Below are 27,393 nucleotides of genomic sequence, written 5' to 3'. Positions count from 1 at the left end.
TCAAGGGTTGTTTTTTTCTAATGCAAAACATTCTCAATAATTCTAGGAAACCTTGGGAGTGGGGTGTTCAGCTTTGTATCATTAAAGCTTGGATTGGAGGCTGGTATCAATTTGTAGCAAAGGTAGAGACTCAACATCACTGCTGGCACTATTGCCAATTTAGCATCTTTGTTGCTAGATTTATCAACTTTTCCGACCCCCTTGGTACGGTAAATGTTTTTTTTTAGCAAAAATGATTGACAACAAATTTGGTGACTTTTTTGTGTTAGAAGAGATTTTGGCAATGACACTGGTCACTCAGTAATTCTGTCTTCAGCGAGTGTTGCGTTGAGCCCCTCTTACCTCCAAAGGACTGACAGGGAGTCTGTCTCAACAGCCTCGTCAGACTCAGCAGCTCAAATAATTCTCAGTATTTGATTCCTACAACCCCTTAGTCACTTACTCATCTACTGTGTGCATATGCCAACTGCCTTTCAGTTCAATTTGATGTAAAATCTTAATGAAATTGGAAATATAAATATCTAAACTAATGTCTTGGTCGAAATATATATATCTATATATATATCTATATATATATAGATATATATATATAGTTTTCATGTTCTCCCTGAGCATGCGTGGGTTCTCTCCCAGTACTACAGCTTCCTCCCACAGTCCAAAAACATTACTGTTAGGTTAATTGGCTTCTTTTTGTCCTGTTTGTCTCTGTGTTGCCCTGCGATGGACTGGCAACCTATCCATGGTGTACCCCGCCTCTCGTCCGTAGACAGCTGGAGATAGGCACCAGCACCCCTCACTTGGGACTAGCATGACAGAAAATGGATGGATGTTTGGGTGTGTGTTTGTTTGTATTGTTTTTATCAAGCCTATGTGCACTACTACAAAAAGGGTACACTTCTGAATAACCAACGCTTATTTCTAGTATCTATTTTGGAAATCAAAGACCACAGAGAACCATGATTATACCACATTTCCCTGCTTTTTAAAAGCCAGAGTTTGATCTTAACAGGTGTGAAAGAAATAAAAAAGGATCCCAGCCTTTTCAAAACCCCTAAATAAATATTTTCTTTTTAGGTGGCTGATGTCTAACCAGAAGCTAAGAATAATAGCCAGAGAAGGAAAAGCGAGCACCAAATTATCTAAGAAATAATAGCTCTGAGAAAAAGTCTTGCCCAGCTTTTATTTATTTCCAGTAGGCTGTTTCTGTTTAGGGGGTGTCATGTTTTTGACATCCAGGTCATCCAGACCTTGAAAGATTTCTTTTTTTTTTTTTTGTCCATCATTACCAAAAAGTACATTTTCTAACCTTTTAAATACAGTATTTATGTCTTTTTTATAAAAAAAAAAACACATTTTCTTTTAATTCGAAAGAAAGAGTTTGAATCTTAGAGAAAGATCAATAAAATGAAGATGCTTATTTGCTTAAACTTTTGATTTGGTTCTGTCAACATTGAATTCCCATTATATTGTGTCTTCCTTCCACCTTCTGCATTTGCACCAAGAATGAATGTATACATGTTTGGGTTTTAAATTTCTCTGGCTGTACAGCAATAACAGTTAATTTTACACCAATAACAAATAAAACCTTCAGGCTTAATAGAGGGAGGGGTTATGGCTTTGCTTAGGTCTTCTCTGGAGCATAGCCAGTTTTACAATAGAAAACCGCTTCATCATTTAGAACATTACTTTAAATCTCATTCCGATCCAGAGTAAGGGAGGAGTTGGCTGAAAGGCCAGAAACAATGTTATCTGAAATTGAGTCCAGGTTTGGTGCATGAAAGTTCAAGCCATCATCAGGTAGAGATGGGATTGACTCGCAGAGATAAATGAGGCTGTGTAATTATGTGCCTTTATCAGGTCGAGGCAGACCTGATGTTGGAAGAAGTCATTGAGCTTGTGTCCTTGTCATATTTCCAAGAATGGCAGGTTAGCCAGTAGGTTCCTTGGTGGCCCTCTGGCACTGTGGCAGGAGAGGTGTCTTTTTAGGGTAGTTATGCTTTTTATAGAGCATTAAATCACTGATGCATGCTAGATGAGGCAGTTTAATGACACTGGAGGTTACACTGGTCTCCTTCACACTACTAAACCACATGAGAGCTACTCCTTTATGGCATCTTGTACTATATATATTTTTCCTAGATGCAGGAAGTACACTTAATTTCCAGGCTTCTTATTTCAAGCTGTATGCACTCACATGTATACAGATACAGTAAGGATGAGCATCACATTGTTGTTTTTCTGTGCCTCATTGCAGCTTTGGTCACACAAAAAATATCATTTCAGCTTATTTAATCCTTTAAAGCAGGACTCGTGTTTGAGTTTTCTTACATACAGGGCGTTTGCATCACATAGTTTGCATTTGATTTGATTTGGGAGCAAGCTTGAAAGTAGTATAAACACCACTATGCTGTTCCAGTTGTAAGCAGAGCAGAAACGTCTGCACCTTCTACTGTACAACTAGCTGAAAACAGGGTGTTAGAAACAATGACGTCACCGAAATTACTAGCACCTGACATTTGAACAATTAACACAGTTAAAAGTGATGTAGAACAGCCAAGTTTGGATTATTTCTTAGGTCATTTTGACAGAGGATATAAAATTCAGAAATAACAACTGTGGTTTTAACTGTGTTCGGTTTTTAATTGCTTTAAATTATAGATTTATAGAGAATGCCTGGTGACCGAAATCAGACAAATTTCAGTAAAAGTAGCCTAGATTGGTGAAAGGAGAGTTGAAAGTTAAAATAGCAGATACCTTTGCCATAGGAATGTTCCATACTAAAGGTTCATACATCCAAGTCAACTTTACTGTGTGCACTGATGACGTCATAAACGCTCACTCACCCAGCTTGATGTCATCATTAGACTGCAGTGGTGGGTGACAGTGGCAAAGCAGCTTTCCAGCAAGGGGGTCAGACTCGGCTTTTCGGTCGAATGGGAAAAGAGCGAAAAAGCTGATTGTTAGCGGGTGAACCTGGTTTTCAAAACCCCAGATTTTCAGTGGGAAAAGAGCTAGTAGGAAGCATATGAACCATTACATTACATTTATTGAAGCTAAATTTCTCTAATGGAAATGTTGCTTTATTAAGCCAAAAATAATATGAATACAGTATTAGTGTGTACATGGTGACAAGTAAAAAACAAAGAGACATCATGAGGCTTTAAAAGGTTGAACGAAAAACACCCTTTAGGATAAACACTGCTACTACAGTATATGAAGACTTAACGTTTGGTATTTTCTTTTCAATTTATCTAAGTTGGTCTATTAAGTGCTTAATCAGAACGCATACTGTCTGAAGGAATTCCCTGAAACAAAATTAAATCAAAACGTTTAATAAATAGAGAAAATGTTAGTATTATTAACAGAATGTGCTGTAGCTGCTTATGAACTAAACACAAAGTAAAGAATGGGACAGAACTAGGCAGAATGACAGAAAGGTACAGTAAAAAAAAACAAAGAAAAAATAAAACAAAAATTTTCAGAAGTGACTGTCTTTATTCAAATTTACTGTTTTGGGGGGAAGTAATTTGTGCATATCTATTTGTTCTCTTATCTATTATCACAAATTAAATTAGAAAATGAATGCTTACTTCCACTTATGGCCAAAACACATAACTGCAGCAGTCTTCTGCTTGTTCTCGCCGTTCACGCTCATACTTGACATGTTTCTGTTTTGTTTTGTCTTACCTGGAGTTGCCATTGATTGCCATCGATCTTGAAGATATTGCTATGATTGTTTACTAAGTTGGAAAGTTTAACATGGACGTGCTTGACATCACATCCGAGGAATAGAGGGGGAACTTCCAACCCAAAGTAAATTCAGGAAAATAGGTTACAGGCGTATAGATGCATTGGTGCCAAGTTACTGAAGTGTCAGTCTGCTCATCACCAAGTCACAAAAGCTATTTTGAAGATATTTTTCCATAAAAACATACAAAATGTGTTTTCAATAAAAATTTATGTATGACTATGCAAAACAAAATGACAATGGGCTGTGTAATAATCCTTTATGACTGAATTTACTGGCAAGAAGCGGAGGTTTCCCATCACCTCACCAACAGTTTGGCATTTCTAAATTTGCAAAAGAAGATATTCGTACCATACCAAGAAATATTTAGACAGTATGTCTCATACATTTTTATGAGAGAAGTAGAAAGTCAGATACAGATGCATTAAATCCATATTTAGTTTTCATCAAATGTCACAAACCACATGGGTTTTTTCTTCAGCACAGAAGTACTTCTCAAATTACCAATAGATTTTGAAAAACAAGACAATTCTCCTGGATAGATAAGCTGTTTAATAACCCCATTTTATTCCCGAGTATCAGTTGAGTGCTTAAACACTATTGAGATCAGCAAAAGCATGATTAGACAATAAGAGGCTAGTCTTTTCATAACTCGTTTTAGGGTCTCTTTCCATCGCAGCTCGTCTTTGAGATAATGTCCTATTTAATTAGAAATTGGAGATATCACATTGTTTTTTAATGAGAGAAACCCTTTAGCAGAGCAGATTAGGCATTTGAGAATCATGCACAAGAAAAAAAAGGCTTACAAGTACTTGAGGGACTCATACCAAAATGCATTTTCACTCAACTGCTCTTTATGTCCAATTCTCTATTCTCAAAATACTTTCATCAAATATGCTTTAACATCGACAGGGGAGAAACTTTAGTCCGATTTTATGCCGAAGATGTGTAAAATCCAAGATTCAATGATTCCCTGTTTATTTTAAAATGTATTCAGTATCTTACAGTGACCTACAAAAATGCTCAGATACAAAAATGCTTTGTTTTGTACCTTTTTGTTCTTTTGCTCTTCATTTTCTGTGGCCATCTGTAGGGTGGAGCAGAAATCAAATAGCATTTACTTGGGGAGAACAAGCACTGAGCCGTGAAAGCTGTTTCCTGTAGATTTTCAGCAGGTTACTAATTCCTCCATCACCCCAGTTACACACTGAGTGACTTTGACCTTTTACTCTGTCAGTGTCACAAGATGTGGAAATTTAAAAATACACACCTCTATAAAACGAAAGGTTGCAAAGTGATACGATAAAAATGCGTTGTTTTTTGCTTTGTCCCTTTAGTCCGCAGTTAAGCCATCACATGGCCTCAAGTAAATGGGAACCCAGTGTCCTGTTGACTTGTTAGCTAGCACAGATTAATGTATGATATTTCCTAAGAGGAAATTTTTATTTAATTTTTAGGTATTTTTAGTTGTTGTATAAAGTGAGCAGAGCAAGCAGCTATCACAAGCCAGTTGCATGCTTTGGAAAGGCAAGAATTGTAGTTTGAACACTTATTTATGACAGTGTTTGTCATCCTAAATAAAAGATGTGATGAATTAACCTTGAGTTAATTCTTTGACAGTAGCCAGTGTTGTGTTTTTCAGCGCTTTCCGACTCTTTAAGGTTTGATTGATTTGACTGTGTTATGTGGAGACGGATAAGAAGATGTTGACAAGTTACCAACGCAGAGATATCATGACTACATCTTTAAGGTACCTTTTATTTTTTATGGTTCTATTTTCTTGCTCAGATGCATATGTTTTGTTTTTTGAAAAAAAAAAATACTGCAATTCCTACATTTAGTAATAAAACTTAAAAAAACAGCAGGTTTTATTCATTTTAGAACAGAATAGAACAGAATAGAATAGAATAGAATAGAATAGAATAGAATAGAATAGAATATCCCTTTATTGCCCCACAATGGGGAAAGTCTGGTGTTTTTTTTATAAGCAAAGGGAATAAAACTAGAGCAGGAAATTTCAACCAATCAGACAGTGCTTTTTTTTGCATACCTTAGATCTTTATAAGAGGAAATCGATGGCTTTTTTGTTAAAAGATGTCCAGTTCTTGATACATACAAGGCAAAATTAAACAAGCAGCCCTTTTGTCCATCTGCTAGCAGCTTCCTATCTGCTAAAAATAAATAAACATTTAACAAAACAATTGATGGTGGTCTATGCCTCTATTTCTAGTATAAATTTGGCAAAACATTAAAAATCCTATATCATGCAAAAACAACCTTTTGAGTTTTTGACTATATTTTAATTATATTTATTCATGGAAATCATGTACAGAACAAATTGTTTGACTAATTTATGTCGGAGTAATCCTTATTACTTCTGCCCTCTGAAGAGGGGCTTCCTTAGAAAACTTTGAATCAGTTTGACTGTATGATCTGGTTGAATTGTCTCTGTAAACTGCCTTGAGTTCACATGTGTTGATAATTGGCATTATAAATAAACTGATATGAACTAAATTGAAGAACAGCCCCTTCCTTCTTCTCCTTCAGTGCCTAATCTGTACAGTGACAGCAACTGTTCTTTTAGCTGAGGTCTAATTCACACAAATGCAGAAGTGGCAGAAATGGGAGTCCCCCACACAGGGAGAGATCGCTTGAAAGAAACCGTCTGTAATTAGTTTGACCCTCTGACCTACAAGCAGGATGATCACTCAGGAAAGGAATCATCTTAGTAAGGTTTATTGAATATGATGCGAAATGTATTCTGCAATGATACTGTAGTTGTAACTGAAAATACATAAAATACAAGTTTTGTATTAGATTCGATTATCTCCAACAGGCACCATAAAGGTTAATCCATTTTAGGAATGATGATTTAGCAGATGTGCACAAAACCTCTAATTTTTTCTTTTATAGACTCAAATACTTAATTATCTGTCCTAAATCTGATGGTAAGTATTTGAATTAATGGTACTTGAGATTACAACCTAAAAGGAAAAAAAAACTGTTACCTTGATGCTATTGTCATAATTCAAGATTTCTGTCAGAGTGTCTGAATGCTGGGTGCTAATAGGCAGTGAGGTATTATCAGTGTATATGCCCCACAGGCTCTAAAACGTCAATGACAGCATTGTGACTTGAATAAGAAATGTCCTGAGAGGAGCATGGCTTAAGCCATCAAACTGTGATCATTTGTGGTTCCAGGCAGCGGATGGATAATGCAGGGCAACGGTTCCTGACAAGGTGCTGACGGATGCCTAGCCTCACCCCACAACCCATCTCTGTGATTTGTCACCTCGCTGACATTCCTGTGTCCCTGCTCAACCGTGGAAAGACACATGAGTGATGCATGTCTCCAAAGAGTAATAACTGGTAAGTCTGGAAAGTTACTAGAAGCAGGTTGCGATTCATCACAGGACAAGATTCATTCAACACATTCTGAAATCTCTCATACGGGTTGTTGACTTTTTTTTTCATTTATGTATTTTTTTTATATTTTTGATAGAACATTTTACATGAACAGAATGGAAAAAATATCCTTACTATTTTTGTATTGTCCAAGTGTTTATAATGTTATGCATTTTCCGCTGTTGTGCTTTTTACACAGTAGTACAACAAGATGTTTCTTTAACTGGTAAATTTGTTGGGCTTTCCGCTTTGGTAATCAGTCTGCAATCAACTTTAAACTTAAATGTTGTTATTCTGGCTTGTCTTTTGCAGTTTTAATACAGCAATACCATAACAAAATGGTTATTTGGACAGTTGGCTCATCTAGGTATAATTGACAAACCACTGCTGTCAGAAATATTTAAAATAGCTAAATTTCACATTTATTTTATAAAAGGAAGAATGTTGCAGTATTATTTCAGCCAGCAGATCTGCTGCATAAATAGGTGGGCAGGGATATTGCTCAACCATTCTGCACCACTTTCATGTATTAAATTTAAAGCTAGCTAATTCCCTATGTTTTTTTAATAGTTTTATTCTGTGTTTTGACTTTGTTTCTCCCATTGTGTTTTTATCTTTTGTACAGTGACATTGAGTCACCAGAAAGGCGCCTTTGAAATAAAATTTATTATTATTATTATTATTATTATTATTATTATTATTATTATTATTATTATTATTATTATTATTATTATTATTATTATTATTATTATTATTATTATTATTATTATTATTATTATTATTATGTCCACACCTGCTCCCAATCAGTTGATCACTCCTTTGTGCTGTTTGACATTTATACTCCTCCTTTGCAGTTACAGCTTGCTGGATTCTCTTCACTCCTTCACTCCCTCCTTAACCTGTGTGTTCCCCTAGTTTGGTTCCTTGATCTGTTATTTTTGGATTTATGCTTCTGTTGCCACTATTCCTTATTAATTCTGCAAGAAACCACCTCAGCTTCCGTCTTAGCATTTGGGACATCTAAAAACCTCCACACAACCTGACATACTCACTCTTTATTAATTGTACTCCAAATAAAAATCATCTATTTCAGGTGTGGGCATATGTTAGATGGCAACTTCATCATACAAGCTAGAAAAAATACTGACCAGTAAAGTGCGAAATATGGACACTGAAAATATGAGCCACAATTTATTAGAGTTCTTTGTAGTCCTTTATCAATAAGCAGCACAAGTATATTTCATTTACTTCTCATTTTGCTTTATGAGGCTTTAATGAAAATTGGCACATACATTATCTTTTCATAATTCTTTCTACCCACTGGTTACCATTAAGAATAATCCATGTCTCCGGTTAAAACAAGTTAGAATGTTATACAAATCAAAAATTCCTGATTTTAATTAAAAGTTTTCTCTTAGAGAGAAACATTTGGACAAAAAATAAAATTGTATTTTAAAAAATGCAAGTTAACTTATCAAGTTGTACAAAATTTAGAATTGATTCTAATATTAAATATGATTGGTACATGATCTTACATGAAATGCATAATTTTTTTTTTTTTTTTTTACAGTTTTAGCGCAAAGCATTTCATTCTTCTTTGTATATTCTACAGTTTTCAGGAGTCGTCATTCAGAATTTTTAATTTTAAAATGTCCTCCTGTCTTTATTTGTTCACCTGAAATATAAGTATATAGTCTTGCTAGCATTTGACATGTTTTTTGTACTCTTTGAAAGATTCCACCTTTACTGACCCAACGTTTAAAAATGTAACACCGCAGTAAGTTAAAAACTTAAAAACAAATTTATTTCACAACAGAAATCAGTCTAAAATATGCATAAATTGAATAGACACAAAACCAGTGTTAATATTATCTCAAACTTAAACAGACAAGTTTTAACATGTATTGTGGTTAGATTCAGATTTCACAATAACTAAACTGTGAGATTTTGGAGCACAAGATATCATTACACCCCTAATGAATAATTAAGACATTTCCCCCCCCCCCCCATCAAACTAACTGGTCTTCAAGTGGACTTGTCTCCTTCTCCACTCTGATAACTTCTCCACTCACTCTGGCCCGTTAAGATTAGATTTGAATTTATGAAGATTGCCTTACCTGGTGCACTGCTCTAATCTATGCTGGTGTTGTATTTCACATTTTGGCCCTCATTTCCAATGCAGTCAAGAGGACCCGTATTTCACTGTGACAATGTAATCACAGGTCCACATTAAAAAGTCATTATTGTTTAAAATCGTGGGCTTGACTGAGAAAACACTAAGCTGTCTCTCCCCATTCACATGGATGCCTACCCAGGAGCAGAGGCCACTGTGATTTAAATGCACGCTTACAACCTTATTGATCACACAGGGGCTTGAGCACATACCACAGGGTAATATCATTGTCTACTGGATCCACTAGTTCCTTTTGTGCTGATTAGCAATAATCTGTGTAACAAGCTTTGATCCCTGCAGATTAGCAAACGGAAAAAAAATACATGCTCATTCTGAAATCTCTGACATCCCAAAATTCATCTTCACTTATTTACCTAATGATTAGAGTGCAGTTAGGTTCATTTATATTACTCCACTTTTGATAAAAGCTTTAATTAATTAATCAGGTCAGATTGCGGGATGTCTGAACTGATGGATCTAATTACTAGTGTGCGTCCTGAGTGGGAAAAATAGCTAAACAAGCTAAAACATTGTTAACACATGCATGTTTAATGTGCATTGTCTTTTCCTGCTCTTGGCTTTTATTTATTCCAGAGAATTTCATCAGGTTTCAAGCATTTCATGTTAAATTTATTGCATATGTTTAAACAAGCCTGCAAAAGTGCTCAGCATATTATTTTTTTAAGCTGACAGCTCGGCACAGGAGAGTTCTCTGACCCTTGTTTTTTACCAAACAAAAAAAAGAGAATTTAAAACACTCGTAAACAAAGGCATCTTGATTTTTGTAATGGAAAAGGGAAAAATATTATAGCAAATTCAAGTAAACCAGTGGTTGCACTGATATAGTTTTGCCCCATCTTGACCTTATCAGGATGCATTCATTGGCTGAGCCATTATCGGTCTCACTCTTCACTCGGACTTTAATCAGCATGATTTCAGCAAGGATCAATAACTTCTTTTCATGTCTCACACCATTCACATTTTTCGACAAATCAATACAGCAAGAGGCATTTATTCTTACTTCCCAAACACAAATGTCATCTTTCAGCTATTACTGGCTTCTATCAAGAAGCCAAAGAGTGAAAAGGCATCCTCTTCCCTTTATTTTTACCTTTCCATGAAATAGATGCCAAATTTTGGTAAGCATGTTAAAACTACAAAGAGCATTCTTTTTAACAATGCTTTATTGAACATTTCTTTTAACAGTCACATCGAATATTATTCTATCATTTGACAGTTGTAAGCAGCTCAGACAGAAATCTTGCAGTTGCATTTAATAAGTAGTATGAACAATCACAAAAAAATAAGGAGTTCAAGCATCAAGACCTGCTGTGTAAATATCACTCAAGCCAAAGAGAACCCATAGCGATATCACCAGTCCTGCGATTAATTTACTATGATCTGAACTATAAATTGTTTGATATATTGTGATAATCTACAGCAGGCATCCACAAAGTCGGTCCTCGAGGGCCGGTGTCCTGCAGGTTTTAGAGGTTTCCTTGCTCCGACACAGCTGATTATAATCGAAAGCTGATTAACAGCTTTTGCTCAACTGCAATTATAATAATCAGCAGTGCAAAAGCAAGGAAACATCTAAAACCTGCAGGACAGCGGCCACAATTTGGGGATGCCTGATCTACAGTATATGCAAATCTTCTATTATTCATTTAAATGTTAAATAGTTAAAAACTTATTGTAAGTTGGGATAATGTGATGACCATTGGATGTTTGAGTGTTTCAGTTTTTCTGTACTTTTTCTTTTTCTCCCTGTTTATGTGTAATACTTGTATTGTTATCCTTTGATAGATTTCTGTGTTTTAATCTGTCTTCCTCTGTTTATTATTCAGTCTTAGCATCTTGCTTAAATTCTCCTTAGCTGTTCTCATTACCATCTGTTTGCTCTCACTTGTTCTCCATGCTTTTTTCTCTTCACTTCATCCTGTGTATAAGCTCTAGTTTCCTGTGCTGCATTTTCTGTATTAACTAACCCTGTGCTCAACAGCAACACCCAACGTCAGCTTGATGCAGAACAATTCACAATAAATGCTTCAGATAAAATTCAATGCATTGATAAGACAGAGTTATTTGATTTCTAACAAATATTGAGATCAGTTTAAATATGAACATTAAAATCATTCAAACTAACTAGTGGTCATATCAATATCTATTGAAAAGAGCCGATTTAAAAAAAAAAAAAGCCTTAGAAGGTCATATATAAACATGAAGCCCTATTCTAACTATTAAAAATGTAGGTTCTTCCCTCCACAAAGGCACTTTGCAGTGTCAGAAAAATGCTAATCCAGCACAACTCAAAGGGGATTGGTCCGGCTTTGTTTATGTGGGCGCGTTGTTTTCCTCTAGATTTATGATCATTGTGTCTTGTTGGCAGGAGCTTGTGTGATTACTACTTACACTCTGATTTATACCTTACTTTTAATTATCTGAGCAGGTCTGTGGGGTCCTCTGCCAGTACATCCCTTCTTTGGAGACTGTGAGGGTGACAGGAGCTCCTCTAGTTTTCACCCATCTTTTTGAACTTCTGACTGCAGAATAAGTCTCACAGGTGGACCTGTTTATTCTACTAGCACCAACTCATCCCCTGGGCAAACCAGAAATACAGCTTGGACATTCATCACAGTTATGGAATCTGAAAGGAGACTTTAGGGAAACATGAAGATGGCGTCAGCTGGTCATCCAGCTCTTGAATAACACTTTCAACCCTCCTTTCAGTTATATGCTGTAGTTGGTAGAGCCAAGTTATATCTATAAGAGAGCCTATTATGGCTATTTTTCCAGTTAATAGAATAATCTGCTTTACAAATTACATCAGGCAAGTCAGATATGAGAAATGAACTATTGATCCCTCTGTAGTCATTAGCAGTCAGTTGGAATACATGAACACAAGATCTGTTAAATCAATTAATGCATTTACAAACCTCTTAATTCTGAAATATACTTGGATACAAAGGCCCAAACCGTCGGGCTTTCATCATTATAAGCAACATTCAAAGGATTTATTGCATAATCTTTAAGTGATTGCAATGCAGCATATTGTTTATTACATAGGATCGAAAAAGTGTGGCATTAAATTCAAAAGAATCTATAGACTAAAACAGAAACCTGTCATTATTGACACTCCGTCAGGTTAAATCCTGAATGAAAAATTAGCATGCATATACAAATACATTTGTATTTTTTTGTTCCATAAATTACAGACCTCATAACCTAGTGCTTTAAAGGGGCCTTGTCAGTTTTTTTTGTTTGTTTTTTCTCTTTTATGTAAATGCCAGTAACTCTCTCTGGTTGCATTACATACAATATGCTGGTGAAGATTCTCAGCCATCCAGGTCATACAACAAAAACACTTTTCCAAGTTTGAAGATATTTAGCTTACCATCCAGGAAGCTTTTTCAATTCAAAATGTAAGAATTAGCGTTGCTTTATAGAGTGGCCCAATAAAGCCTTGTTTTGGCTTAGAAAACATGCAAATTGAACCAGAAGACCAGGTCTGCCCCTTAGGAATGGAGAGTGGTTGAGGTATTTCTTAGCCTGCAATACCCGATAATGGTCTATGCCCCCCTTTTAAGAGGCATGGACCAGTTGTTATTTCTGTGTTTTACACTACGTATTTGGTCAATTTGTTCATTAATACAGTCCTTCCTCAATATTTACAATAATAAAATAGGTACTGTACAGCGCATGAGCACAGGGAGTAAAAAAGGAAGTAGCCCATTTTTTTAAACCTCGGTGTTGTATCTGTTTAGTGGTGACACCAGCCAGAAACCAAGAACTTCTTTCTGTTGGGATCATTGGAGGGTCAAACCACATATTCAGATAAAATACTGCCATCTGCTGTGGCTGGACTGCTGGGCAGAGTGTCAACAAACCAAATTTATATTCCTGTAAATTACCACGTTCCCCTTCAAAGTCTTATAAATGCCGTGTGTAATAAAGAAATAATTTTTTTCAGTGATACAATTACCCTATTTGCATGTTGTGATAATTTTTTTATCAGCCTATAAAAAAAAACAAGAAACATAAAATACATCTGCATTGTTATATAGTCAAGCACATAGTATTTTTAAAGGCAACTGATGTGACAGAAAGACATTAAAAAGAGTGCTGCTGTGTTGAGGGAAATAGAGAAATTCCCACATTTGATTTTGTTCCTTTAATTACGTGCACAAGCGTTACCACTTTTTACACTATCTGTGTCATGATCTTGGTGCTGGTGGCTGGCTTAATTGCTCATTCCATTCACCTGTCTCACTCTGCCCAGTTGCTCATTACTGCTCATCTAATCCACCTGTTTCCAGCTCTTATTATGCTGCCTGTTTTCCAGCCATCAGTGCCAGATTATTTGGGCTTAGTGTAAGAGGTATCTAGCGTACCCTGTAGTGCTGTTTGACTGCCTGATCCTGACCTATTTCTGCGCCTGGATTCCTAAGTTTTTTATTTGCCCCTGTTCAGGTCTGGTTCTGCCTGTTACCTGTATCCAGACTGCTCTTTGGACTCTACCTGTTAGCAACCTTGGATCTGTCCCCAGATCCTGGCTTGGATTATCCCCTTGGTACCTCTGCATCTCTCTGATCCTCTGGTTTGGACCCCTGCTTTGTTACCTGCTCAGGATTCAGCCTCTGGACCCTTCTGCTCTTCAGCGTCTGCTGGCTTCTGCCTTACAGGCTGCTCTGCCTCGCTCCTGGAACTTTCTGGGTGGCTTCCTCTGCATGTTGTGGAGAAGTCATCCGACGGGTTCCCACTCCTTCCTCTCTAGAGGGACTGAACTTATAACCAGATTAGTGATTCAGATTTTGGGTCCATTTGTTTGAGCCGTGACAACCTGTGCAGATTGCTGGGTTCCAAGAATCAACACCACACAGAACAGAGCCATGCTTTTACCATTTCATTAATAATCTGTGTTGGGCCCATATTCTCTGCATTGGTAGGTTCCTGTATATGATAGTAGTAGATGGTGAAAATCTTGACAAAGACACAATTCTTTGCACCATCAACTTTCACCAGGCACAAAATAATTAACTAGGCCTAGATAACTAGGCAATTTAGATAAAACTGCATGCATGAAATATATACTTCTAATGGTTTGGTATCTTAGTACATAGGACTAAATAGCGCTTTACAACCTGTATTTGTTTTAATGTTTATTTTAGAAATAGATTTTCTCAATTTTTATATGTATTATTCTACAATCTATGTAATAGTTATGTTTTTTCATTATTAAAAGTTTGAAAGACTTTTGTTGTATCTTTGTGCTTTTATATTACTTGTCACAGGTTGGGGAGGGATAGTGTAGCAGTTAGAGTAGGATGTTGCATCCAGGTAATGCAGCAAATTCCCTGGTATGAATCCCACAGACTGGCAAGACCCTTCACCCCAGAAAGATCCTCAGGCGCTGCACAGTGACAGCCCACTGTTTCCTAAGGGATTTCTTAAATGCAGAGGACCAATTTTTTGGAACGTACAAAATTCTAGTAACAAAAAAGATGAAAATTATCTTTAATATCACATCCAGTTGATGTAGGAACAATTCAAATTGCAGTAGGTAAGCACTGAACTACCAACTGATTTGTTTGGACTTGTCAAATGTAATATTAAGAATTTCATATTTATTGGAAATTATTATTTATCATCTAACCGCAGCAGCAATGTCATGTTTTGGAAAGCTTTGCTTATGCAGCGCAACAACCCCACCAAAGTCAGTGAGCTTTTTTACAATTGTTATCAAGAGATCATGACGGTTATAATACAGTGTTTGACCAAAAATGACAAGGAATCATAAGTCTTAATTTCTTGATCAGCTGAATCAGCTGATGAACAGCGTTTTTCATTAAATTGCTCTATTAAAAAAAAAAAAAACATTCTAAAATGGATAAGTTTCTTGCTTCCACTTCTTCCTTTGGCATTGTGAAGAGCTACTTAGATCCAATACTGCATTTCTTGCTATTTTTTAAGTGGTCTTAACATTTTCATCACCTTGAGGAATTATTGTATACAGTAATTGGCGTTCTAATTAAAGGACATGTCCATTTCAGAGTTTTCACCGAAAGAACAAAACCAGGACACAGCTTTCCTTGGCTTTGAAGATTTACCATTGGGGGAACTGGTGTTGTTACATTCATTGATTGGTTCTGGTATTGCTTACTTTTGCAATTAAGTCAGCAGCCCATGAGAGGGCAACACGATTGTTGTGAAATGCTGATGTTGTTCCTGACTCATTCACTGATTAAAAGTCACTGCATCACTGCCTAGCAGACACACTTTCATTGAGCTACAGTGAATTATACAATAATCCCCCTCGAAGAGACTTAACCAGACTTCAAAGAGTCAGGGAGCTGTATTCAGTTAACTCTGCTTCTACTGGGAAGTTCCGAAAATGAGAACTCCACTGACTTTTAAGTAGTTGTTCTCTCAGCAGTTACCTGATTCCTTAAGGTTTTTTTTCTGTCTGTTCTGTAAATCCATACACCCCCCTTATCTCAGAGCCTGCTTTCATTTGTTTGGCTGTTAAACTGAAGGATTGACTACACTGCTTGTCAAGCTTTATCCTTTTGCCCTGACTGATTTTCATTTCCCCATAAAAGGAGAACGAAGCAGCATCCTGATACATTATTTTCTAGAAACAGAGCAAACTCGCTGTCGAAACACAGGACATATCATCTCACCCGAGTGATGCCATTGTTTATCAAAGAAGCTGTGACATTACAGGCCTAAAAGAGATGATTACTTGAGAATTTTATGGACTATTACAGTAAAAGAGATGGCCCCGGTGACTGTAGAGTAATGACATTCAGCTATCCCACAGCAATATATTCAGCAACATGTAAATGTGATGCAGAGGAAACCAGTTTATTTCAGTCTTATTAGAGAAGCAGCAAATATCGCATTATATTTTCCCTTAATAAGCTATTTTTTCGATGAAAGAAGTGTTTTGTAATTTAGAGAACTTGTCTCCTTCAATTCAACAGAAGATTCCCTTTTCTATGGTTTTGCTGTTTTCAGCAAGTTCTTAATGAGATTTTTTAGGATATTCAGAAATGTTTAGCTGCCATATTACATTAGTTTTCTCTGTGAAAAATCAGCATAATCTCTATTTTGTGGGTATCTGAACATATACAGTGGGGGAATCAGAATTAATATGACACTAGTTTTTTTGGAGATTACATTTTGAATGGGGCTTGAAATGTTATTCAAACATGGTTTGGGTAACTACTGGATGTCTCCAGTTAAACAGAATCAAAACTTAAATCTTTTTGATTATGTGAAATTAAGTAAGACATGGGACTGGATTGATTAATGAAAATAACATAAAAAGGCATTGAAAGCTAAAGAATATGTCAGTGTTTAGAAAGAAATCCTACCATTAAAGCAGATTTCTAGCTATTGGCTTAGTCTTAAAGCATAGCTTACCCTGAAGTAAACTTTTCTGCATTCTGACAGTATCAACTTGACCTATGGGATGCCGGTTGTGTTATTTAAAAAATTTTTTTGTAAATGTTAATGTTAAGTTTTTTCATTCTGCAATATTTGTCCTAAAATCATCTCAGTGCTGCCCTATTAGGGTTAAAGGTTGATGTTGAATTTTTCTATTGGATCAAACAGAAGATGCTTTCATTTAATGTGTTAAAAGTTTTGCATTCAGGTATAAAAGCCTCTCATCCTGACACACACGGGAGATATTACCAAGCGTAAAGAGACATTTTCTCAGGCCCTCTGCAGTCTTAAGACTTCGACATACTTAGCAGGAACACATCTTTTTTAGCTATGTTTCGTTTTTTATTGAAATGGAACAAACAGGTACCATGGTGACCTACAGATACGGCACCATCAGATTTTGGATGTATGTTGAAGTTGATATTAAGAGCTCTATATGAAGAAGGGTTTTAATGGGAGGCAATGGTGAAATATTAAAATAGAAGTGATATGATCTCCTATTTAATCTTCATCACATCTCACATCAAGTTGAGGGCTTCTAACTGCTTTTTGTAAACTTCACAAGAACAAGAGCATGGGTCTTTCCAGCCTGGACCTTTCATAATTCACAAAATATTTAAGTGTGGAACCTTTGATGAATCCATAGAGCGATCCCTCTTTAACAGCTAGTTATGACCATAATGTATTAACAGTACATCAAATTACTGTGAGAGGGAGAAATTGCTTTTTTTTCCCACCCCAAAACAATAATCTTAAAAACAAACAAAAAAATAAATATCAAATGAGAAAATAAGAAATGGCTAGAATGGCTAAGATAATGGTACCCTAGTGGTTAGAGAGCAGGGCATTTGCATCCTGAGGAGCCAGCAAGTCTGTTGATTCAAACCACAGACACACTGTTCCTGAGCAAAACCTTTAACCAAATAGAATACTGTGAGTTTATCCCAGCCAACTACTATTTATATTTACAACTAAGGGATGTGTTAAATGCAGAAAACAAATTTCTTTGCAATGCACACTTGTCATGACTAGAAAATATTATAATTACATTATTATTATTATTATTATTATTATTACATCTAATTAAAAATCTATGAAAAGAAACAAAGTTTGATGAACAACCCCTTCATAAAGATTTGACATATGAAGACTGTTTGTGTTTAATACATTCCAGACCGAGAAGAGCACTAAATTCTCTATTCAGGAAAAAAATATATAATGATTTACAAGAAGGCTTTTCTACATGGTTATTACACTGTATTTATGGTTTTATTATTTTTCGTTTAGTTATCATCATTTCTTTATATGTTTGAACTGTTTTGGATGTTTCTTTCATCTAGTGTAAACTTAATTCCATTTACTCCATAAGAAATATATTACCTGAGAAATAAAATCATTATGAGTTTTGGAGGACATGTTTTTCCTTGTTTATAGGCTACTAATCTAAAATACAGGAGTAATTAATCATTACATACTATTAATGGAATAATTATTAGTGTTAACATTCACAGACAGAAAACAAAATGGATGTGATACAAGGTAACCGCTGCTGTAAAAAAACCACTTGCACCACAGAATCGTAAAGATAAAGGACAGACATTTTCTCCGCTTTCTAGTCATGTTGTCTTGTGTCTGAGCAAACACATGCATGTGCATGCACAGGCACACACACCTATACGCTCTTACTTCTGTGGATAGATGCATTTTATAGCTCACATGACAGAGAAATACTCTTCTATTTCGCCTGATTGCTGTTGCCCACGGGGCAGTTATCATGCTATTGTCATTGTTACATTGGTGGAACTAATGGATGTGATGGGAGTGTATTTGCCAAACCCAACACATTTAAATGCATTGTTGCTGAACTCCGTGCTGTAGAGCTATGTTCTTTGTGTTCTACGTCAATTATGATAAACTGATTCTGCTAAAGCAACAAGCTAAGGGAAAATCAGGTTTCTGAGGTTGCATTTTAGTAAGAAAAAAAATAAAATTCAGCTGTTGAACTAATGTCTATTTACAGATGTTAAAAACGAAAAAAGGACTTGTCTGCCCTCTTCAGGCCATAAAATTATATGAATATTATAAAATGCCTGTATAATGAAGTCAATCAGATCAGATTCAGCTGTATCTTCTCTAAATGTCACCAAATCCAATTAACCCTATAGGTGTGGCAGGTGCAGCATTGTGTGGAGCACAGCAGGTGTACTGCTGTTTCTTCCCCACCCTCCTGTGTTATTTCTTTCCACATGTTTTTTTTTCTTCTTTTGTCTGAAGCCCAGGAGGAGAACAACTTACTGATTCCACCAGGTAACTTATTTGCAACTCAATTTGTTTTATTAGCAATATTTCTGTTGAAGCAAGTAACTGCAAAATATAGAAAAATAAAATAACCAGAGAGGGAGGAATAACTCCAGATATCTGGTTCTTTGTGTGGGTGTGCCTGTGCAGTGCATCTGCAATTTGTGACAATCCCTATCCACAAGCTTGGATTCTCTGGGGGACTCCCAGGAAATTACACCTTGTTCTCATATCATTCCATCTTCCCTGAGCCTGTTGAGCTGCCCACTTCCCTCCAACTCCCCTCCACTCTCCTCATGACACAGTCACCCTACCACTGCATGTTGCTGAAATGCCACACCAGCCCAGTTTTTGAAAAGCCATTCCATTTTTCACTCCTGTCTGAGACTTGCAGTAATAGGCTCCTTTCACTCCACATGGTTTCATCACTGATACCCATTCACTGCAATATTTGCTGGCCTTTTCTGACCTCAGATGGTGGATGCAATTATTACAGGCCTAATGCCCTACTGAACTACACTGCCAGACTGCTTTAAGCTGTGCTGCACTTTATGTGCCCTGCAGAGTTTACCCTTTCCTGTCCCTTAAGATTGAAGCTGGCAATACAGGAAGTTATTTCCAAAAGGTGATTTGCAATACCAACATTTTTGGAGGGAAATCGAGCAGTTACTGTATCCATGACTTTATAAATGGCATAAGGAAACAATCTACCATGTTAAAGGGTAGATATCAGTTGTTAGAGCTACTGTATAAGACTTAATAATATAACAAGTTAAAGCATCAACAATGAATTAATAATGACCACAGATTTTCAAGTAAGTACTGTATGTGACTCTCACACTAAATTGCCTTCGGCAACAGTATCTTTCTCTCTTGAAGACAGAAAGATACTGTTGGATACTAGGGATCACCTGTTGTCTAGAACAACAGAGTATAATTTTCAGTTTTTTGTAAGAGAAAACATAAAAAAAAATTAAGCCATTTCTACAGGTTGTAAAATGTATCGGAGTTCATTTAAGAGCAGATGTATCCTGGTTACTTTTTCACTATATCATCTACAGTTAAAAAGTGATTAGACTTAATAAAAGTAGAACCTTTTTTAACCGGGTTGGTTAAATCTAGGTTGCTTTCCCTCCTAAACCTTTGGAAGGCTTTCAGCCATGCCAATGGTTTGAGGGGAAAGCAGCCTAATTTAACTGAGCAAGAGTGTGTTTTCTGGAGCAGAACATGCCGGAATAGGCGTAGTCCAGGACCCTGGAGCTATACCCTTTCACTGTTACAACTTGATCTTGACAAGGTTTATCTGGATCCTGAAGGGGTTTGCTTGCAGTGTGAAGTTAAGCTGGGTCCCATCATTCAAAAAGCAGGTAGAGAGAAGGTATAACCGTAAAGCAGCACATTTATGTAGAAGAAGAAAAGGGTTAAGAGCTTGAATCCAAAGATAAAATAGTAAAATGCCATGTGCTACGTATTGATGTTGTTCTGCATACAACTACATTTAGACCATAACAGCCAGAAAAACCCAGTGACACTAACTTGTTTTTCTTCTACATTACAGCAGTACTGGAACAACACTTCTCTCAAAACAATCCTTTGCAACTATTTAACCTGGTCTGGCCAGGTCTAAAAATCTGATGGAAAAGTGGATTTTCTCACTTAAAACTGTTTTCTTTACCAATCGTTAGACCAGACCAAGGATGTAACTTGGCCCTTAGAATCTTGACTTGAAGAGAAGGAGAAATCCAAGGATGGTGGACCACTAAGGACACAGTTTATGTAACGGAATGAAAGCTTTATTTTACATCTAGACCCTTGGGGTAAATGAAGGTGATTAGAGAAAAATTCTCAGAAATGAATGTTAAAGTTTCATTTTTCTAGGTCCAGTGTCAGTTTAAACATTCACTAATACCCCCTGATATTTTCATCCAACCTAATCGGTGGGGTCCACCATGATCAGAACCTTCCACCATAAAAGTAGCTACTTGCCATCTGTTACTAGCCTCATGAACAAACTCAGGTCCCTCCCTAACACTTTTAGCATATGTGTACAAAAAAATAACAGTGAAAGCAACAACAAACAGGAGCTCAGAACCAAGCAGATGAAGGAAGACAGGATCATCCAGAGGGTGAAGCCAAAGCCTGTGTTGAAGACAAGCTTGGGAGTCAGAGCCTGGAGATCAGAGGTACAAAGAGGTGCTGAAGGGAAATCCATAATGGTGTTAGAGAACAGTTTCAGGCTCGGTAAACAGGCAGGCAGAATCTAGCAGGAGTATAAAGAGAGATCAGGGAAACAGATCAGAATGGGGAAAGGCAGGCTCAAAGGGCCAAGGGCAGAGCAGGTCAGGATCAGGCAATCAGAAACGCTCAGGTATGCTAGAGAACTCTCACCAAAGGCTTGACTAATCTGGCACTAATGACTGGGCTGAAGCAGGTGTACCAGATGAACGGTAATGAGAACTGGGGGTGGGGGGATGGGGGGTGGGGGGTGGGGTGGTAAGCAGGTGAATGAAATGAGTAATTACACCATTCATCTGCACCAAGATCATGAAAACAACAAAGACAACAAACAGCTCAGCCCATGTGTATATGTAAAACATTTAATCTGATTTCATAGTGCTGTTGTTGTTTATTAACTGTCATCATGCTCTTTACATACAACTTGCATTTGATTGGTCTAAATTTGTATCCAAATGCCACAGTGAAGAAATTCAGGTGGGTGAGTGACAAAGAAAATAGGTACTTAAAATACAGGTTATTTTAGCGACAAAATACAAAAAAGTAGAGAAACTAAAAATAAACTGAGAATAAATTGTACACCAAAGAAAGAAAGAAATAATCACAAAGAAGAAAACAGTGGGGTTATTTGGAAAAAAAAAAAAAGTACACCCAGGCAAAATGGCAAGCATTCAAGATGAAAAGAAAAGCAGCAGCACAGTTCCAGATAAACTTTCACATTATTCTCAATTCTTCATGTGTGTTTTACAGTCAACAGATATCAAACAGATTAAGTCCTGCATGGTGTTTGGTTGGTTTCTGCTATCCTATGAGAAGTGCACTGCTGCAAAGATAACAAAAATCAGCATGTGGCTGAGATACATCCTCCAGTAATAAAACCAATATTGCAAGATAATTATCATGGATTTTTTACAGTATGCCCAGTGCACTTCTCCTGGAGGGGAGACTGTCAAGCGTTTGATGAATTTTAGTTTTTATTAGCTCACAGTAAAACGCAGCCTTACTATCTTAGATCTAATACAATATCCCATCTTTATTATCAAGGGACCATGCAGTAAAACCAAAAAATGTTTACATCAGCAGTTGCATTCTAATGTAATGCACAATTTTTTACATGCTATGGATTGAGCCTAACTGGTTGACTTTCTATGTTTTTTTTTCTATTTTTTTTTTTTTTTTTTTACAAATCAGTGCTGATCTATATGATATACATGTAAAGGGCAAATAAGAGAAGCTTGGTGTAATTTCTGAGGTATCCCTCACATAGCTTTTTGAACTGCTCAGTTAATGGATCTTAGCTCATGATCCCTGAAGATCCTCTAGTGAATTTAAACATCTTCTTTTCTTGCTTTTCCACCTATGTAAAAAAAAAATCAATTTGTACTCTCTATTTCCATTTGATGAATTGAACAGTGTTCTAAAATATGCACAAGAATAGTCCTTTAAAAACGGCACTACTCTTATATTCCCTACATCAGTATCCTTGACTTGTCTGGTATGTTCCCTGGTCTTCAGGATTGTATTTGTTGTGTTGATGTTTTCTAAAAACCCTAAAAAAGGTCTTCACAAAACTATGGTATTGGATTAAAAGGAGACACGTTTACACAAAGGCAGACTCCATTTACTGATAATGTGTACTTAAAGCAATTGGTAGCAACAGATTTGATTTAGGAGTATCATATTCAGCTCCCTGATAAATAAATATAAATTCACAACATTCTCTATAGACTTTTATTGCTAAAAATATTCTCTTTCTAATTTAGGATTTTTTTTACATGTGTGAGCTCATGTTAGCAGTTAATGGTTGTAAAGTGTCAGTATGAGAAAAAATAAGAGCTTATACCCTGCTACTGGTCTTGGCCAGGCATGCTTTGTAAGCAGGTCACCTTTTATCCACAGTGTTATGAAATATAAATTAGCTATAGTGCAGCTATTGGTGTGCATTTCACATTTATAGAAGGCACAAATCCAATAAAGGTGGTCTCCAAGCCACCATGTGTTTTCTAAACAATCAGTTTACCCTTTATGTAGTATTTCTGCTGTTTTAGTACATTTTCCTTGTGTATTGTATAACAAAAGAGCAGCAGTACACCCTGATTCTCACAGGCTCAGCATGCTCTTAGGTGCCTGTCAGAATGAGCCATGGCTGAGCAGGTGGGATTGTCCCACCACAGAGATGTATGCATCAGGAAGTAGTAAATCCTGCACTGCCTTCCATTTGTTTACGCCTCCCGTTTCCTGCCAAACAAACTACTAGATTTCCCATGAGAGCTGCTGACCCACCACACAACATCCTCAGCGGACATGCTTTATGGGCGTCACAGGCAGATGAAAACGGTTAAAACACCATTTTTAAAAAGGTGCGTTTGCATAGGGTTTGAGTAGGCGGAAGGCTTAGATTCAGCTCAATTAACAGCACCAAATGAGAGGATGTGCCATAAATCAGCTTATTGATCACTGCTGTCTTTCTCTTGTGAATAAACATCTTGATTCATGTCACCAACAAACAATTATGCTTGAATTTTGTTCTAATGCATCTCTTTGTTTATGTATTCAAAGACTTTACACACCAAGACATTACAGCAGGGTGCCTCATAAATTATGTCTATCTTTCAACACAAAAGAAATGACTGCTTTTATTTAGTTTTTAACTTAATTTCAGAAATGAGATTTGTCCTTTTCATATAAGGTTCTAATATTAGTCTTCCTTCCTCCACATCTTACAGCAAATCCGAGCTCTTTGTGTATGGAATGAGTCCTCTGAGATTTCCAATTTCACATCAAACAAATGAAAATCTAAATTGTGTCAGATCCACAATCCCCTGCTGGATTCTATTAATTAGGTAAAATGCAATGTCACAATAAGCTTCTCATTTTGTAATTTTATCTCGAGCCAAATCTGGTCTAAAACCTTGTTAGAGCAGGACTGTGCGCGTGTGTGCACCTAATACTTGAGTTTTATGCCCCTCTGCCATGATGTTTTATTAACATGCCGCCTCACAGACAAGACGACATATTTCACGAGTGAAGGACGTGACCCTGATAGTTTATTTCCCATGATGAAATTGTCCGCAGGTTGATGACTTCGTAAATAAACTGTTTATGGAGTTGCAGTTCTTGGCTGCCGGTGACAACAGCAATTATTATTGTGTAATCATCACAGGAGAAGGTTGCTCAGATGTACAACCCTTTCTTTTTCTTTCAACATAGTTGCAAATCAGAGAGAGTTAAGAACATATGCTAGGTCAAATCACTTTTGTTTTATCAACCGGCAATTATTACAGCACATTCACAGGATTTTTTTTTCCACATTTCAGAGCATAAGCTCAATGCAGAGTCACAGTGTTAACTATAGCTTGTGAGAGGCCTAAAGTTCATGGTTATTTTTTAGCAGCATAACCAAACAATGTAAATTGTAGAATAAATAAATCAAAGACAAATTCAATTTCCTCTGATCATGTTTTTTAAGGAGGGATACTGCTGGTCAAAAAAACGATTAGTTTAGTAGTATCAGTGCAGGCCCCCTCTATAATATTCTTTAACTGCACAATATATTGCAAATCTATTATATTGCAAAGTAGTTGTAAACACATATCATAAAAAACTATTGGACTGCAATAAACATTAACTATGCATTTAAATACATTTGTATTAGCAATTCTGATTTTGATGACACTTGTTTCCCGGAGAACAAGATGTTTTCGAAGATACAGTACAGTAGTATCTGTGTTAGTCAATAACAACAACTATGTGTTAAACTGAAAAGCAGACAAAACATATTTTAATTCAAAAAACTCACACAGAAAGAAAAAGATAATTGGAAAAATTTTATTGATACAATTACTTTAGTCTTTGGTGCTCAGACCTCGGCATGAAACATTAGCAATGAACTTTGATATGCATGAACAGGAGTAAAGAAGAGGGATGGCCCCACCTCCCAAAAAACTTGCAGATTTTGAGGCCAATACGGCAGAATGCTCAAAAGGCTGAGTTGAAAGCTAAGAAATGTAGAACAGCTGGAGAAAAGAGGAGAGCTGCAAAGCCGCAAAGGCTTACTAGAAGGCCAGTGCCGTGAAAGCTTACCAATAAAGGGTCAGTGCCATGAAGGCTTACCAACAATTTCATAGAAGGGATACTAAGATGAATGATGGAATGAATGATGGGTTGAATGAGGAAATGGAAGACAGAGGATGAGAGGAAAGGAGTCTGGTATAACAACCACTGAGGATGATGAAACTACAGAAGTGAGATGAGTGATGAGAGAATGGGTTCTCATTTGAAAAAATCATACAGGTCTGATGAAACATGTGAATGAGTTTCGGAACTACCACCCTTATTTGTTGGTAGCTTACCCTTAAAGGCTGGGAAAGCAATGAGCAGTTAGGAAGGAAGAATGCTAAGGGCGGATATATGAGGCATAGGCTGATGATGACCATCAGCCCAGTTGCTGATATAAGCCACAGAGACACCACAAACAGCTGTAGTTGTGGCTCCTATTCTGAATGAATGACCCGAAGCTATGGCTATTGGCTAAACCTCACAGATCAGAGAATGTGAACTGATAAGGGGAAAGGACAGAGCGAACCGAGAAAAGATGCGCATTGGAAAAACGATGCGACCAAGCAAGGAGAGCAACTGACACTTGAAAATAGCAATGCGGTGATGACTGTGGTGATAACTGCAGTGATAGGTTGTCGCATAGACTTGCCAAAATGCACTGACGTGATGAGCTGAGCACTCTGTGCCCTCCACAATGAGCTGGGATGACCTCCATGCAACTATGAGCTGAGGACACGAGCAGAGAACACACTGTATGTGAAGCGATGAGCTAAGGACATGATGTGCGAGTCATGATAAACTGAGACGTGAGATAACAACTCGATGAGCAAGACTGGACCCGCAAGCCGCTACCACTGAAGAATGCGACATGCAATGGTTAAGTGTGATGTTTTTGAGATGTGCACACCATGATGTGATAAGGGGTTAGAGCGAAGAGCCTTTTATGATGTGACCACATGGATGGGTGTGGGTGTGATGCGTCTGGCCCAATGAGGTGAGGGGGCCGTAATGTACCTGCCACGATGGGAAGAGGCCTGCTGCGATGGGTTAAAATCGCAATGTGTCCGCCGCAATGGGTATTGGCTGCCGTAATGCACCCATCACGATGAATGAATACACTCTGTGTATACAAAATGACAATAAAATTTGTCTAAGTTTGTCTATAACCTATCAATGAAAATTCTTGTCTAAGTCTTAGTCTTCTGGCCTATCACCACAAATACTTGCCCTTGTCTCAACCAATCATCCCTCATTACTCTGCACTTAAAGCTCCAGATCCAAGGGCTCCCTTACTTCCAGCAGAACTTCAAAATCTGTATTCAACAAAGTGCTCACCTGGCAGCATGCTCCAACTTTGTCAAGCAGCTGCCTACCTTTGTGAAGCAGGAAAAAGACTAATGCAAAGTGAATCCAGTAGAACCTTTTATTGCCTTTCTGGAATGGGTGACAATTTTGGCTCTCAAAATGGCATCAATGCCCTATTTGTTGGTACTCGTCGATACTGATACCACCATTTTAGTGTTGGATCGGGGCCCCCACCCGATACTGGTATAGGTATCTGTGCAACAATACTTACCTAGGTAAGTATTCTTTCTACTTGCTTTGATTCTGTTTTATCTTCCTGTATTTTAATCATGTAAAGCACTTTGCATTGTCTTTGTACTGAATTGTGCTAGACAGATAAATTTGCCTTGCCTTGCCTTGCCTAGGTGTTCATCTGATTAACAAACTGAACTGGACTCATAACACTGAGGCTCTGTATAAGAAAGCTCAGACCAGACTCTTCCTGCTGAGGTGACTGGGGTCTTTTGGAGTAAAGGTGTTCCTAAAGACCTTCTATGACTCTGTTGTGGCATCAGCCATCTTCTATGGAGCTGTTTGTTGAAGCAGTGGTTATCAATAGTTGAGAGAAAGCGGCAGGATAAGGTAATCATGAACGCCAGCTCTGTGATTGGATGCCCTCTGGACTCAGTGCAGGAGTTGGGAAACAAAAAGATCGTAACTAAATGAATAGCTCTGTTGGATA

General features: G+C 37.1%; 1 long non-coding RNA gene across 1 annotated transcript; it reads right to left on the bottom strand.

Moving 5' to 3' along the window:
• Window positions 1-2,853: 2,853 nt before the first annotated feature.
• LOC119787047 lies at window positions 2,854-9,409 on the bottom strand. The gene is made up of 3 exons (XR_005281278.1): window positions 9,271-9,409; window positions 4,800-4,835; window positions 2,854-2,921 (listed from the first exon to the last, which is right to left on the bottom strand). It is a non-coding gene; the product is annotated as an uncharacterized LOC119787047 (long non-coding RNA).
• Between the last annotated feature and the right edge of the window lie 17,984 nt (window positions 9,410-27,393).

This window comes from Cyprinodon tularosa, unplaced genomic scaffold, assembly GCF_016077235.1.
Source record: "Cyprinodon tularosa strain WSP-4 unplaced genomic scaffold, ASM1607723v1 ctg286, whole genome shotgun sequence".
In the NCBI taxonomy this organism is placed as follows: domain Eukaryota; kingdom Metazoa; phylum Chordata; class Actinopteri; order Cyprinodontiformes; family Cyprinodontidae; genus Cyprinodon; species Cyprinodon tularosa.
This window is presented reverse-complemented; position numbering and strand designations above follow the sequence as displayed.